Source organism: Barbatula barbatula (assembly GCF_947034865.1).
Source record: "Barbatula barbatula genome assembly, chromosome: 1".
In the NCBI taxonomy this organism is placed as follows: Eukaryota; Metazoa; Chordata; class Actinopteri; order Cypriniformes; family Nemacheilidae; genus Barbatula; species Barbatula barbatula.
Window position 1 is genome coordinate 32,230,045 of NC_136766.1, and position 6,000 is coordinate 32,236,044.

Below are 6,000 nucleotides of genomic sequence, written 5' to 3' on the forward strand. Positions count from 1 at the left end.
CTAACAGAGCTTCTATCACACTACAACCCATCACGCTCTCTAAGATCTCAAAACGCAGGACTTTTGATAATACCTAGAATAACTAAATCCACCAAAGGGGGTCGAGCTTTCTCATACGTAGCACCTAAACTCTGGAATGGCCTTCCTGATATTATTTGAGGATCAGACACACTCGCCCAATTTAAATCTAGATTAAAAACGCATCTTTTCAGCCAAGCATTCACTTAATGCAAAATATGCTAAATAATGCTGACATTAGATATTATTTACTAGAATAATTGGATTTATTATATAAAACACCATGTAGCGTGTTTTACCCTTTCTTGGGTTTTTCGTTTTTCCCCTGTAAAGCTGCTTTGGAACAATGCAAATTGTGAAAAGCGCTATATAAATAAAATTTAATTGAATTTATCTTGTGTGTTTTTCTTCTGCAGCTGTTTCTTGTCTGTTTGTCTTTCTGCGTGCACAGCATGACGGACGATCTTGCGCGATCTGGCTCGATGCACGATTTTTCCACTTCTCGTCTCAGCTCTCCTCTCAGGTTTCACAGAAAAGCATTTCTGAGATGTCCTTCGAACGGACCAATGTCCGGTCCGTCTGCATCAGGTAGAAGTCCAGAATGTTCTTTAAATACTTCCTCCACTCTTGCCAAGAAATCCTCCACTCTTTCATCAGTTTTTTGCACACAAGCAGCGATCTTGTCCAGCTTCAGAGCTTTGGGAAACTTAGTTTTTAGTCCTCTTCCAGAATCCTCCTGTACTCAGCATTGCTTGCGTGCAACCAATTGACATGTTCCCTTCTCTTATCCTCCACAGGCCTTTTACCCTGTAGCTTTCTTAGGTCCGATGGTTTTAGTTTGACGTTCAACAGTCTCTCTAATTCTCTCATTGAGGGGGAGAATTCCTTGCAAAATGTCAAAAGTTCTTCAGCCATCAAAACTCCCCCTTTCTCTGCTGCACTGAGATGTTCAGCTGCCTCTTTCATTTCGGCTTTGGTCCAGGGTCTAAAAACTAGTTCGGGTCCCTCTGGACCTGCCACCTCGACCATAGGGAACTGCTGTCCATCTTCATCAAAAGATTCTTTGGGATAAAATTATTCTGCCAAGCAGGTGGAGTATCCGTCTGTGTCTGTCTTTTTACCGCTCCTCTCGTCACGGGAACTCTGGCGACCGGCGAGGCTGGACGGATATTGACTTGCTTTGGGGTCACCACGGGCTGTGGCATGTGCGGCACTGGTGCTGGTGGGGGCACTGGAGCTGCCTCGATCGGGTTCAGATGTCGGTGAGGAGGGACACAATCATCCTTCGGTTGGTGTTTGTAACAAGTCATAGATGGGGGTAAAGGAGACAGAGGGGTTAAATCATTATACTCAGGCAAAACAGGGTACAATGGAGCATGCGGCGGTGGGGGTGTATGACACGGTGGTGGCAGTTCTTCCAAAGCCTTTTCTTTAAAAACATGGTCATGTCTATTTGCTTCCCTCTCCCACAACTCTAAACATTTACATGCTACATCATATTTTTCTCTTTCTTTTTTAGACATATTAAATATGTCTTTTTTTCCCATGTGTTCTCTTATTTTCTCTAATTTCGTGGTACTAAATGTACCGTTCTCTGGAAAGTTAGCTTTTTCTTTTAAATAGGGTACACCTTGTAAACATCACATTCCCCACCTTTTCCTCATTTCTCTGTATTTTGGTTTATCCATATTCACATGGGATCCTCCTTGCCCCATTTTTATTCTGAACAGTCCCCCAGACTGTTTTGAATCTATCTCGATTCTGAGTAGTCTCCCCTCTTTAACCAGACTGTTTTAAGCAGTCCCCCAGACTGTTTAGAATCTATCTCGATTCTGAGTAGTCTCCCCTCTTTTCCCAGACTGTTCAGAATATCTTTAACTCACCATTTCTCACTTTTGTGTCTTGCACTGAGTTCTTTTGGGATCACATCAGCTTGGGGTCCGGAGTAGAGTTCTCTCGTCCCTGTATGGGGTTAGAGCTGGATTTGCTATGTCCAGGATGATCAGTCATCAGTTAATCAAGATGAGTTTTAAACACTTTTAGACAAATGCAACCAGGGGCGCAACTACTCAGTGTTAGGGGGGTATGCAGAAACAGTTTTGGCGCCCCCCCTGCTAAATAAAAAAGTGTGCCTGACATCATCATGTGTGGGCTTGAAATAATAAAGGTTTATTTTAAAAGTATATCAGACAGCTACTGTAAGCCTACCATAATTATATGGTATATGGACACAAATATATAAGAATGTATTCATGGAAATTTCTCTGCCATTTCTTTCTTTTTGCCGCATCTAAAACATACCGATCCGTACCGAAACGTGACACAAGTGTATCGTATTGAACCAAACCCTGATTTTTGTGAACCATTACACCCCTACCTTTTCCATATTAATAATATTAAGAAATTAATCTGTTGGTATCAAGCTCCCTCTACACTTCCACCTAATGTTAGACCTACCTGTTGCTTTCCCCTGTCTTTCCTGATCCACCATCCTCACACCTGAATAAAATGAACTTTGCTGTTAAATATAGCAGCCTAAATTCAATTTTTAAATCAGCCTAGCGATGGCATCAGATAAGACAACTATTATGAAGTAAGGTTGTGCTGCTGTTGAAATAACATTAACATTTGGGATTTTAAAAAGTACAAATATGACACACACACATACATATAGAAAAGTAATTACAGGGTCACATCTCTCTCTGTTTAAAGGTCTGTGCTGATATACATACATATATACATACATACATACATACATACATACATACATACATAGCACAGATCTTTAAAGAAGGAGAAATGTGGCCCTTGCAGCTTCCATGTCACCCAGCAGATGTAAAGTAGCCTGTATGTCTGACAGCACAGCATTGCTAACATGAAGCTAATGGTAAAATAAAATCCATGATAAACCAGCCTTATTGCATAAGTAATGTTTTCCAGCTTCTAGTCATTTATTGTGCGTGCTACCTTATATTTACCAGTTCTTATTTTACTTTAATAAAATTGAGATATTTCATTCATGGCATTGGTACAATGGTACAAAAACGGGTGCTCAGCAAGCTCGCTAGCTAACGTTAGTCTGTTAACATGAGTATTGTATTTGCAAGAATAGACGTCACATTTTAAATCCTACATGTTGCCTTTCACCATCCACGTAGCTGACGTCGCATCCCTTGAGAGGCCATCTCCCTTTTCCATCTTTCTTTTACTATTTTTAGCCCCCGACAGCTTTTTTGGTTTATCCATCTTTTTCAAATTCAAATTTCAACGACAACTCACTAACGTTACTGCGTACTTAACGTAACTCACGGCGCCCCGCCCACTCGCGATATTACCCTTCTATGTCTAAATAAATGATATGATGGAATCTTATGAGGGCACCGGTGCCGCCTAGCCTGTTAGTCCTCTTAAGTGTATATAAATTTTTATATATACAATAACATAGAAATTTTATAAAAATGTATATAACTTTTATTATTTCACATTTTTTTAACGATCGCGTTGGCGCCCCCCATGGTGCGGCGCCCCTATGCGCCGCATATAGCGCATACCCACTTTTTGCGCCACTGAATGCAACACACAGAGAGTATGAGTTACTTTGCAAAGTAGTTTGACATTCAGTCTGCATCAAAAGATATATGCAGAGAGAAGGTGCCCTCCATCTCACTTACAGGGCTTTTATATGATTCAAACATGACACCCCTTCCCCTCCCCTCCCTTGAGCAAGAACGCATCTTTGGTAACGAAAATGTGTCGCCATCTCTTATCTTCACCAGAACCTCTTGGTCTTTGCTCAAGGGCAAAGGAGCTGAGTGGTCTGCTACGTAGCAATACATTTCTAAGGAATTTAAGAACAACAAGATATACAGTCTTGAATCAATTTTTACAGAGATTAGAGCGAAGAAACCCACGTCATGAAAATTTCCACCACACTAGATTGATCCTAACCTCTTTTCTGTTTTCTTTTACCCCAAATCACAAAAAGAGCAAAAAAGTGAATGAAAGAAATTGCTAGAATATGCCTTCACGTTGTATGGAGACTGACAGAATGGGGTTTGACTTGAGAACCTATCATCTCCGATTCTACTTTGAAAAGTCCAATGAACTTGGCGAACGGGACTGCATTGCCCATTCATTCATTCACCTTTTTGTTCTTCTGAACCTACAAGGCTTATGCTGAGCGATCTTCGATTTTTCCTACTGGATGACGCAGAGCAGCGGAACTCGTCCTGGCGTTTCCGATTCCCCTGGGCGTTTCAGTAGCTGGTCGGAGGTGTCTTCAAAGGGGATATTTCTAAAAGAGCAAATTCTCCTGCAGCGTGCACATGTCCCCAGACATGTCTCGCCGCTGCAGTCTTGGGTGCGACCGCACCATCCTCAAGCAAGACCTGTCTGGGTCTCCAGCATGCTGAAGTAGCGTTCGTGGTAAAAGTATTGCGGTCACGGCTGGCCGTGTTCGTTGGACGCGACCACAAGACTGTTGCTTCCTGTCCGACAGCAGCTAAAAAGCTGGCTGCGGCAGCGAGCAGAGGTAGTGATATGGGAGTATTGGTGGGCGCAACTCCGACGCAGCATTGCCGCGGACAGCCCAAGCCCCTTCACGCTCACCAAACTTTTCACCTATGGGCGTCGATGGATATTCCCATAGCGGACACACACCACGGCGTGCAGAGGATGAGATTTCGGTTGCAGCATCGGGTGTCGCATTCCAGACATCAGACGCTGTGGACTCCCTGCAGCTCCCGGCTACGGCCAGTACAGCCCAAGGATGAGGCCGACGTGGAGATTTCAGCCGTGCTTGCCCGGACTGCCATGAGCATCGGGTGGGGGAACCGTGTTTCGCCCTGTTGCCATTTTCCCGGCAGTGTATAACAAGCTCACGAAAACTGGGAACGCCCCCTTCGGCCGTCATGGCAGATGGGCTCGGTCGCCCTGACTTCCCTCAACTCTGGAGCAGCTAAGAGCTTTGTCGGTACCCCAGGTAGAGCATGCTCTCATGGCACAAGGGCAGTTGTGTTCACAGACACCATCCAAGGCTCCCTTCCAAAGCATGTTAGTCTTCACCATCACTGATATTCAGTGATTGAACACAATATAAAGTCCAGGCTTGTTCCTCTCTCTCCCTTACCTGATGCTGCTCCTCTCTTAGGCTTCTGGAGCTTCTCCGTGAGAGATGCGAGACTGATGCATGCACAGCTGATGCTCGTTATCACTCACGTCACCGGCCTTGTGCCTTTCCCTCACGGATCACATCCCGCCCTGCAACCACACTGATGATGTGTTAAACCAACATAGTGTTAGAGTTTCATATCATTTTAAAATACCATTTAAACTATTCTTTTTAAATTATAACTCAAATCAGGATTTGGTTGATCAGCTTATCATGACCTAAAGGGACTCCCCTTGTGACACTCTACAAAAATAGAGCTTTGTGAAAAACAACCAGGACAGGAGTGTAGCTTTTCACTTAACATTTCAAGTGGAGAGAATTTAAGAATGGTGTGCTTAAAGAAATGCATGTTCAGAGGTGAATACCAATATGTAATAAAGAATAACCAGTAAAACATTGACTTAATGACACTACACACTAGGGTTGCCTTTATAAGTCTTAAGCATGTTATGAAAGTGGCTCACTGACCAATAATGTATGCATTTGGGTTACATTTACATTTAGCAGACCTTTTTATCCAAATCTACTTAAAAAGAGTTCTGGAAGCAATAAGTGATATGTCATACAGGAGCAATAATACAATAGGTGCTAATACAAAGTTACTAGTTTCAACAAAAGCTAGACCACTACCTGTTGAGAGAAAGAGCGAGGGTAAGTGTACATAAAATGTAAAACATTTTCATTTGTCTGTCAACTATTCACAGAAGAGATGGCTTTTAAGTAGTTTTTGAAGGTTGTTCCATCAGCAGCAAACACCTATCAGCCGAGAACGTGATCTCATCTTAATTATCTCGGCTGGTTCATCATCAGCA